Here is a 9,793-nt window from a genome sequence, read left to right on the forward strand (position 1 = left end):
TCTGTGTAAAATGATCTCCAAATTTCTCCCATGAACATCACCAGAGAAAACTTTACCAGATGTAACAACTAGATTTTAACACTGCTTTCAAAAGGATAGCAAGCTTTAGCATAGAACAGATAGGCATTTTTTAGCAATGACTGTTAGGAAAATCAGAGAAGGAAGATTAAAAGAGTACAAAGAAGCTTCCAGATCTGGGACATGGTCTTTTGTCAGCCACTTTTTATTCAAGCACTCTAAGATGGGTCAGAGAGAGCAATGGGAACAGAGAGCTGTGGCAGCTGTGGGTCTTTTGAAGACGAATTTCCAAAAGTAGAAGGCTATGATTTATCTCTGTTACTAAGACATGACTTTAAGCCTTCAACAGAACTTTTGGTGACCTTGAGGATGCAGTTATGCAATCTTCTCTTGCTATTAATGCTTTAGTTCTTCAGAATATCAGAAATAACTTTCCATTTGGGATGGATAAATATTTCTGTTACAATGTTTGCATTTGTTCTTGACTGCTGAATGTATACCTACCTTTTTTGATTTGTCTGACATGGTTCAATGGCTTTGATGAGCTCCCAATCTGTAGCCTGAGTGTTCTGAAGAGAACTGATGTTTTAAGCAGAAACTATTCTTGATAGAGCACATCCTTGCAATATCTTTAGTACAAGAGAAAACTGTCATCCAAACTTACCATTTTTCTGCTGTATGTAAAACTTTATTACCAACTTCAGTTACAAAATTTGAGTTCAAATGCTCAACTACTTGATTCATGCAACCTGTCCCTCCTCCTTTAAGAGTCTTAGGCTGAAAAAGCACAAATATGATGTATCTGAGTACTTTATCTTAAGCACATGTAACCTTAGATAGGTGAACATAAATCTGGAGGTGGAAATCATTCCTGAGATTGGCTTTTCATAGGAAAGACCTTTTGCATACATCCTTTGTCAAAAGGAGTATTACAGGTACATGTATACACTCACACACATTTATACCCATATTATAGTTTAGTACAGCTTTTGGAGTGTGATGTTTGATAGTGGGTTGACTCTGGCTGGATGCCAAATACCCACCAAAGCCTCTTAACGCTTCCCTCCACAGCTGGACAGGGGAGAGAAAATGTAAGAAAGGGCTCAAGAGTTGAGATAAAGACAGGGAGAGTTCATTCACTCTCTATCACATGCAAAGCAGACCCAAATTGGAGATCTTAATTGAATTTATTCATAACATAATCAGAGCAGGATAATGAGAAGTAAAATAAGACCTTCAAAACACTTCCCCCAACTCTTCCTCATTTCCAGCTCTACCTCATCCCCCTCAGCAGTACAGAGAGACAGGGAGTGGAGATTATGGTCAGTTCATCACTTGAAGCTCCTGCTGCTGCTCAGGGAAAGGAGTTTTCCCCCTGATCTAGAATGGGTCCTTCCCACAGGAGACAGTTCTTCCTGAACTTCCCCAACATGAATCTCACAGGCAACAATTCTCCACAATCTGCTCCAGCATGGATCACTTTTCCATGGGGTGCAGTCCTTCAGGCACAGGCTGCTCCAGCATGAGGTCCCCATGGGGTCACAAGTCCTGCCAGGAAATCTGCTCCAGTGTGTGCTCCTCTCTCCATGGACCTGCAGGTCCCTGCCAAGAGCCTGCTCCAGTGTGGGCTTCCCATAGGTTCTTATGGGAACTCGGGCATCCACCCATCCATGGGTGTCCTTCACAGACTACATGTGGATCTCTGCATTCCAAAAGACCTCCATGGGCTGCAGGGGCACAGCTGCCTCAGCATAATCTGCACCATGGGCTGCAGGGAAATCCCAGCTCCAGCACCAGGAACTTCTTCTCCCCTCCTTCTCCACTGGCTGTGGGATCTGCGGAGCTGCTGCACTCGCACACTCTCACCCTGCTCTTCTCTGCCTGCAGTTAATCTGGTCAATAACTTTTTTCCTCTTCTTAAAACTGCTACCACAGAGGTGTCCCCTCCATTTCTGGTTGCCCCAGCCTTGGCCAGCAGCCTCTCTGTCCTGGACCCAGCTGGCATTGGCTCTGCTGAACATGGAGGAAGCTTAGCAACTTCTTACAGAAGCCCCCCCATAACACCCCCACTACCAAAACCTGGCTGTACAAACGGCTTTTCAAAATCCTGACACTTTACCTCTAGTAAATCTAGGTGACACTTCCAAATGACAAAACAACCACAACTCTTGTAGAGGACCTGTAAAAGCCATCTTGTATATTTGTTAACCTGAAAGGGAGACTGGATGAGCAGTATAGGTTAGATATTAATTTTTTGATTGCTTACAGGCCTCTGGGAACACAAGCTGGCTTTATGGATCCAAAATGAAAGAATTATAGATTCACATAAATGTCTGTAGGTGCTTTCCTGCTGTACTCAAGCAGCCATTTCTTGGATAGTGCTAACATTTTCAGCTTGATAAAGAAAAGAATCAACGTTCCTTTTCACACAGATCCTGGCCTCTGAAAGAGCTGGATATGTTCCTGGGTCATTTTTTACTCCAAATACTTGTTCTTGAAATTTTGGGTACATTACAGTGTCCATACCCTTCTCCACCATGTTTGCACAGAGTCATGAATATATAATTGTTTCCAAAAGTGCATAAACCTGCTCTTGCAATGCTGGAAGATGCAATGTGTGCAAACGTTAGTTTTTTCACTACAAGTTTTATGAGAAAGGAAAAACACATCCAGACTATTTTCATTTCTTTAAAAAGTCTTTTCACTTAATATATCTCAAAGAAAAATGTGGTTGTACTTCAAACAAATACAGACAACAACGGCAACAAAAACTGAAATAAAAACAAAACAAAGCAAAAAAAATAAAATAAAACAAACAAAAAAACCCCCAACCCGAACTATTAAACAGCCCACTTCCCAGAAAAATCTAAACACCACATATGCACTAAAGAATTGCAGATAAATTACTCTATTTGGTAATGTCTTCCTTGTTTCAAGTTCAGTTTGACTCCAGGTTTAGTAAATATCCTTTTTATGTGTATTTATGCTCAAAAGTATGAGTGAGTGAAAAGTATAGTCAAAGGAAACAAGGCTTTGCTTTGTCTGTTAAAGGCCACTAAAACTCTAGCTATAAATCCCTAATAGCAATTTGCTGTTTCTGCTAATTTTAATTAGCTTTAATGAGGTAAATCAAACCATTGGTGTCTAATTGGGCTTTAATGAACTGAATTCCTCAGAAAGAGATTTATGCAGAGTTTACCTGACACCAACCATTGCACCAGGGAAAATCCTTCTCCTCTCCTCCCACTTCCCCTTGCTGCAAGGAAAAAACATAGGAGGCACAAAATAGCACAAAGCTGGAAGTATTGTGTTGCCATAGTCAAGAGCATTCCAAATGCATTCCAAAATTTGCCAGAATCTCCAGCAGCAGAAGAAAGAAATATGCTCTCTGCAGATGTTTCACTGCCATCCTGACTCTTGACTTGGTTGGGTGAGTGAACAGAAAAGCACTCAAAATGCAGATGCATTGCAGTCAGCTGGGATCAATCTGCAGAAGGTGCTGAGGCCGCTGCTCTGGTGCTTCCCCACTCAGGAAATCACAAAACCTTGGAGACTGGGATCACTGGGTCATTGGGAAAGGCCAACAGATTTGTCTGCAAAATATTATCATCTCCTAGGAATGCACCAATATATAACAATGAAAATAGTTTAAAACCACAGAAGGTGGTGTGATGGAAGAGTAAAACTTTCTCTGCATCAGGCAGAGAGTCTGACACAATCCTCAGGTGTTATTGCAAGGGTTTAGCTAAGGGTGCTCAGGAAGAGGGAACCTATTTGGCAAGTCACCTGCTTTCCCAGGCCACAGCTCAGTGTAGAAGGATGTCTCCTAATTTCCTCCTGCTACCTGTACTTAGCTTCAAAAGGACACTCACCCTGTAGGCACATTTCAAAACCTTTTATGCCAATAGTTCTGAATTTTAAATTCTTTGTTTATGCTCCAGGTAGGGATTTATCTCCTCAGTATACAGATTACTTTATTGACAATTCTTATCCTGTAAGAGTCTATGGCTGCATTATAGGTAAAACCACCCAAGCAAATGCAAATCCAAATGAATACAACACATATTTGCATGTGTGCTGTTAGCTAGTGATATGAAATGTTGAGCTAATAAAATCTTTAATCAGAGTTCAAATACAGGATCTGTATTGCCTATCACCTAAAAGTAAATGAAGAATTTGTATTGGCAAGGCTGCCCTCCTATCTGTCTTCTAAATGGTGAATTATGTATTAACCTAATACAGGTTTTATGAAATATCAGAGCCTGCTCTGGGTCCCCAAGGATATCTGATGTGCCAGAGAGTATTCAAAAGTCATGAGCCAGGCTTCAAATATAATTGGATTGCCACAGGAGCAGGAGGCTTTCTAAATAACAAAGGAAAAACAATATATAACTTGTGATTCTTTTCTTTTGCTTCTCTTGTTTTGAGTCTTGTTTGCAGCAAACTTAATTTTGCAAACACAAGGGGAAGGAAGTGTCTCAGTAAAAGAGAGAGAGAGGAAGGGAGATGGGAGTTCATCATCACAGGAGTTCTGAGCTCTGTGCTTGCAGAAAGAAATAGTATCATATTTGACCCTGCAGCAGTTTCAAGGCAAAATGGGGATTTCCTGGTGCTGCAGCAAAGGGTAACTCCTCTTATGGCAGAGCAATTTTTAAAATCAGGCAAAAGAATAGTGGGTTTTTCTGCCAAAAGGAAGATGATCAGATCTCCAGTAGCCTTTTTCTATTTTTTTTTTTCCCCTGGCTTAATGGCTCCAGGCCATTGAACAAGTTTCTACTGTGAAAGTCTGAAATAAATCTAAATCCCTTTTGCTTCAGATAGCAAAACTCCCCAAACTGCTTTATATTAAATACCTGGCATCAGACAGAGTGCAATTTAAACATGACTTCAATCAAACTTTATTACTATTAAGCGTGGAAGGTAGAATATATTTCATACAAGCATTACTACTTAGAATCTGACTTGCTGCCAAGCTGCTTCAGAGCTGCCTTCCATATATTTGGCTTTCCTTGGATCTGGGCTTTCTTGCACAGCCTCAAGCTGACACCCCCATGTGTGGCTGTGACTCTGTGCCCTCGATGGTTGGTAGTACGGGAAGGGTTTTAAGGCTGGCTCAGAGCCCAGACATAACACTGAGTCTACCATAACTCAGTTGCCACAAAAACGTCCCCTGAAATTCCTCCTCTGAAAATTAATGATGTTTGTATGACTCAGTACCTGCATATCTAATACATGTTTATATGCCAGGGGCCAAAATACTGATAACATATTAATAATTACTAGTAAGAGATCCTAGAGCCTTAGGAGGAGAAAAGTGAGAGAAAGAGAGACCTATAGAGAGAAAATATATCAACTGATAATAGAGGAAATTCTAACAAACTGATAATGCACTTAATAAGTTTCTGATAGCTTCTCAATAAAACAGTGTTAATGAGAAAATGTTTTATATGCACTGGAATGGCCTACCTCATCTTTCCATATTGTATTCTTTTAATAATCTGCTTAACACATACAGACCTGCTGAGTTGTCTTGCATGTCAGAGATCTTGCTGGTTTTTTTAGTAAAAATCATTAAAGTAAGCGTTTCATTCTTCTGTGTCAAATAAGCTGCTATCCCAACAATTACTTATGGAAAAAATGATGGAGAAATACTATGATTTCTACCTGAGCTGTACTGTAGTCCCATATTTACCTTACATTGGAGTACACCTTATTGCATTTTCTATGTAGATAAAGCCATGAATGCTGTAATAAAAACATTTAGCAACATCAAACAAGAGAAGAAATCAGTGCTAACAATGAATGTAATCTGAGTGTTAACATTTCAAAAAGAATACTTTACAGGAGAATATCACAGTTAAGACGCATAATCCTTGGGCACCAAGTAATTCTCAGTGTTTGCATACATGATGTGGTATAAAAGACAGATTTAATGGTGTCTATGCTGGTAAATATTACCGCTGCAGAAAGTTCTCTTGATGGTACAAAGAATACAGATCTCTTGACATCCCTCACATGCACAAACATTGCAAGTATTCAGTCATCTGGTTGGGATGAGACTTTTCAGAAAAACCTCTGTGCCTATCTTGCAATTTTTACTGGCTCATAGAGGAAATACCTTTATGTTTTGCACACTAAAAGGTCTTTATTTTGGTTTAAATCCTACAAAATTGCTGCTGGCTCCTGATTGATACAAAATGTAAATACTACACCAGCCTGGAATTTAGAAATTAATATTACCCAATGTATTGCTTTGTTGACTATCGATCATGTGTTTGCTCTAAAGCAATACATAAATATTTATTATTTATAAATATTTATTACATAAATAAAGTGTTTTCAACATAGGGGTGCCTGTTTCTTTTTCAGTCCTGCTCCCTGGCCAAAAGCATCTGCCTGGTGGAGTTCACCCATGATGAAATCCAGAAACATCAATTCCCACATTTATTGTGGTGTCTTCCACAGATTTATAGCTCCTCATGCTGCCACCATGAACCTATACCAGGAAATGCTCAGACACACAGTCCAAAGGTTAAGTGCATTTTTTAGTATATCAACCACTTTTGTAAATGGTGTTTTTAAGGAAACATTAAATCTTACAGTGTGCACAAACATTTTAACAAAGTTTCATTCTGCTTTATTTATATGCTGCTACAGTTATATACCATGTTTTGAATGACAGTTCTTCAAACTATTTCTTTTTGTCCTGGAATTGCACTTATGAAAAAGACAGGGTACATTTTTTGCTCACTTAAATGTGCTGGGGGCATTGAGGGGTAATTTTTCAGACACTTAGTGTTTCGTCGCTTCTACAGATGCAATTAATTACAAAAATCTTTTCAAACACTGAAATTCTAGTTCAGTTGCATTATGAAAATGTATGGTGAGAATGCCTTAGTGGTTTTGTTTAATTAATGGCTGCATTAAGCTATCTGATTTCCTAACTGCCATCACATGCAATCTTTTGCATTGACATTTGTGTTGATTGAGGATAATCTCTCTGCACTTCCTTCACAGGACCTGGAAAGAAAAGAGTTCCTTCAGAGCTATGATTTAGAGTGTCTGAAGTTAAGCTCTTGCTCTAAGTCGCCCTCCAAACCTCCCTGTCACTGATGCACATTCTCATTGAAGTGAACCTTAGTGAATTCCTCCTTTGTCACTGAAATATGAAATGCACGTACACAGCAAAATGAATATCCAGATAAAATGCTGCCATTGAGATGCCACAAAAAAACTGAGGCTTTCTGTTCTATTCTGGAGGTTGTCAGGAGTCTATGGAGCTTGTTGGAGTCAAACTTGCCTTATAGAATCTGGATTTTTAGGTATTTGTGATGAAAATTTGGGTCTACCACAGTCTCTATGAATGTGCCAGTGATCATCAGCACAACCAGTAACTGGATTCTAAAAAAAAAAAAAAAAGCAGGGCTGGAAACTGATGGCCTCCAGAACCCTGGTGAAAGAAGAGAAAGGCAAAGTACATGTGCTTGGCTCCTTTTGTCTCAGGTTTGAAGGGTCAAGGCAGTTCCTTACAAGGAGTATTCTCATTCAAAATGAAAACAAGAGCTTGGTCTCCAGCTGGAAAAGTATTTAATGAGGAGATCCACACTAATTTCTTTAAAATCTTCACTACATCTCCAGAAAAATTATTACAGAATTCATTGTGGAAAGACAAGTATCAAAATAATCTGTGTTCTTTACTAGTTTAAAGCATACTCATAAGGTTCCTGTGATGTTTTTCTTCTTAAATATGACCTTTTTGTCGCCCTTATTAAATTTCCTGTTAACTGAACTACAGTTCCAACTGTAAGTAATTTCTTTACCATAGTCCAGGTAACTCTTGTGGGTAGCTGAAGAACACTAGCAGAGGTGTTTAACATTGGATATTGGGGACAAGTGCTAAAACAGTGCTGGATTTTGCTATACTTTGTTTCGGAAACTGGAAACTCGCCAATTTGTGAGAACACTCTAATTTTGGAATATAGCTATGAAAACTGAGAGTCTGAGGCCTCTTTTGGTCATTCTAAAAAGCTGGCAAAATGCTCCACTAAATGTCTTGTAATATGAAAGACAAGATCTCAAAGAGGGCTGGAAACAGATGGCGATTCATATCACAGCTGATAACTTCTTTGAGTTCTTTAGTGATCTATTCAAAAAACCACCAAAATATATACAGGGGTGTGATAGGGGTGAGTACAAGTTTGTCAGAGTGGAAGAAAACACATCTATTTTCTTAAATGGCACCTCAGAGCACTTCTTTTTCTTCTGAATATTCTTTCTGTATTCTATCTTGCTACAATATGCTTTAAAGTGTCTGTAGTTTTTTTCTTGGTTTTAACGAGAAAATTAAAACCTGTTAAAAAAGAAACTTGATTAGACTCCACTCCACTTACACAGAAATGGTTAAGAAGAGCCAGAGCACACAATGATCTTATAGCTAGAGCCAAGAATAATTTTGCCTGTGACCTTCAACATCTAATTCAGAGAAGCATAAAACTGGTGCCCCTGGAGAGCACAGACATCCTATGGGTGTGTAAGTGGTTTGGGTTGAATTTAGTCAGTGCCTACATTTTTTATTGTGCAAATTGAAGTAATCTCTTTTGAAAATAGGTCCATAAGCCCCTGCAGTTTTACCATGTATCTCTGCTCCCCCATTTTCCCTCTCTGTCCTCAACCAACAGAGTCGTCTTCTCCTGTTCAGTTTGCCTCCCAGAGACAGTGCACCTCTTGGCCATTCAGTTCCTTGCCTCTGGAAAGCCACAGAAATGCCTTCTGAATATTTTGTTGAGGAGAAGCCCTTTCCAACAGGAGGGGTTTGTTAAGCAGTGCATTGCCTGGAGCGCAGGGAGCAGCTGCTCTATCAGACACCCTCTCTCTGGCAGGGGATGCTCCTGCCCCTGCTCATGCGCTAGGAGAGCATCTGCAGCACAGAAACAGGGATTTTCTTCTGTGCTGCAGGCACCTCTGTCCTCAGGGACACCTGAACTGCCCCCAGGCAGCCTGCAGGGCTGCTCTGGATCTCTGTCCAAGGGTCTCCACTGCAACAACAGCGATTCTTCTGTTGCACAGAAGGGCCATGGGTCTGCTGTGGGTCAGCAGCTGGAGGATTAGTGGAACTACATAGCCTGTCCTATCATCTCCTGTTGTTGTGTATAGTGAAATATAACTAAGCCTTTCTGGAGTTAAATCTACCACAGAGAGTGCAAACTATATACAGTTAATTTTTGTGGGCTGTCTTGGTGTTTTTTTTCTGGTTTGTGACAGGAGGTACACAGTAGGTAGAACAAAAATGCCAAGTCCAAAAAGGTCCCCTTTTGAAAACAACATCTTAGGGAGCCCTCAGGTTTTCTCCTGTGTTTTCTTTCTGTGCATGCACCTTCCTACATTTATGCCTGGTTTTGTGATGACTGGTACTCTCAAAGGACTTAGCAGCCTGGAAGGTGGATCAAATTTAAACCAGAATGAGCAAATTGCGGGTGAAAAGACAAATAAAATTATTTCATTGAAAGCCTTGTTAGGAAGTACTGGAAAATTTAAATTAATGCACATAATCATAAGTCAACACCCTTTATCTGGCTCTCTCTTGTCATTACTGGTGAAAATTTTGTTCAAGAGATGGGATAGGTTTTCCTTGGTGCCTGTAACAAAGTCCATGGTGGGATCTGGGTCTTAGAAGTCTAAGCCTAGTGATTTATCCACACATAGACTACACTGCCTCTACATGTATGTTGAGAAGAGATTATAACATTTCATAACATGCAGAAAGGGAAAAAAATAG

The 9,793-nt window shown here is 39.8% G+C and overlaps 1 long non-coding RNA gene across 1 annotated transcript; it reads left to right on the top strand.

Annotated features, from left to right (window-relative positions):
* The first annotated feature begins 3,221 nt into the window (after window positions 1-3,221).
* LOC147655851 (uncharacterized) lies at window positions 3,222-8,383 on the top strand. The gene is made up of 3 exons (XR_015280254.1): window positions 3,222-3,448; window positions 6,388-6,549; window positions 7,036-8,383. It is a non-coding gene; the product is annotated as an uncharacterized LOC147655851 (long non-coding RNA).
* The last annotated feature ends 1,410 nt before the right edge of the window (window positions 8,384-9,793 follow it).

This window comes from Cyanistes caeruleus, chromosome 1 (genome assembly GCF_971803275.1).
Source record: "Cyanistes caeruleus chromosome 1, bCyaCae1.hap1.1, whole genome shotgun sequence".
Classification (NCBI taxonomy): domain Eukaryota; kingdom Metazoa; phylum Chordata; class Aves; order Passeriformes; family Paridae; genus Cyanistes; species Cyanistes caeruleus.